The sequence below is a fragment of the Macaca mulatta genome, chromosome 3 (assembly GCF_049350105.2).
Source record: "Macaca mulatta isolate MMU2019108-1 chromosome 3, T2T-MMU8v2.0, whole genome shotgun sequence".
Taxonomy (NCBI): Eukaryota; Metazoa; Chordata; class Mammalia; order Primates; family Cercopithecidae; genus Macaca; species Macaca mulatta.
In genome coordinates this window covers 178,836,501-178,837,795 of record NC_133408.1, presented here as the reverse complement: position 1 = coordinate 178,837,795, position 1,295 = coordinate 178,836,501, and positions in this window count along the sequence as shown.

Genomic DNA, 1,295 nt, shown 5'->3' with positions numbered 1-1,295 from the left:
CTCTGGTTCACACACCTCTGACATTTCTCCCCTCTATTTTATAAGAGAACCCTTAATCCCAAGGGTTACAGAGGGATGGCGATCCATCTTCTGTAACTTCTTGAGACTGAATAGGGGCAATGACATACGTGCCTAATTATTGTGGTCTCTTGTATTCAGGGTAGAGAGGAGCTCAGTCAGAAAGCATCAGTACGGTGAGGGGCATTCATAACTCTTGACTTCTGACAAGGGTTGATATCTGGAAGATTAATAAGTGTTCAGTTTAAGAAAACATTCAGGCCGGGCACAGTGGCTCACGCCTGTAATCCCAGCACTTTGGGAGGCTGAGGTGGGTGGATCACGAGGTCAGGAGATTGAGACCATCCCGGCTAACACGGTGAAACCCCGTCTCTACTAAAAAAATACAAAAAATTAGCTGGGTGTGGTGGCGGGCGCCTGTAGTCCCAGCTACTTGGGAGGCCAAAGCAGGAGAATGGCGGGAACCCAGGAGGTGGAGCTTGCAGTGAGCCGAGATGCACCACTGCACTCCAGCCTGGGCAACAGAGCGAGACTCTGTCTAAAAGAAAAGAAAAGAAAAGAAAAGAAAACATTCAGTAAGCTTGTCCTGCATTCCTACACAAACAGTACAACAGCAACGTATCCCACAAAAGTTAAGTAAAATAATCCCAAGTAAATTAAATTAGAAGGCTTTCCATGAACTGGGCAACTATTGGAACCAAGTTGATAGGAGGTTGCTAGCTAATTCCAATATATGCCCAGAATTGAAATGTTGATTCAGAGTTTTACATTACCCATCCCTCTTGTTTCTTATGAGCAGCAGTCAGAGATCACTAGTTGGTTCACAGGAATAAGCAAGGTTAGCCTAAACTGCAGAAACAAACTTAAAAACAACTGATGAGACTAGAATTTAATAACAAGTATACCATAGTTTTTGAAACATAACTTTTCTCTCTCCAGTTTCCCATTTTTACTAAAGACAAATTATGGCAAGACTGATTTGTTTTATTATTCTTGGCCTGATTATGTGTATGAAGTCCAGCAAGAGTATTTTTCACATAAGCTCTTTTTAAATTGGCTTTGATGGAACTCTGTTACATAGAAGGAATCTCAGATAAGACTTTTTTAGAGCCAAGCTCAGCCATGGGTGTGTACTCTCAAATACCTATGAGTTGAGTAAATGCCTCTCCTTTTGAGGTCCCAAGATAGCCTGGGGCTCCTGGACCTGTGAGAAAGTGACATTCTTTACTTACCACAGGTCAGAAACCCTGTACAGGGAATGTGCAGGCAAGGTATGA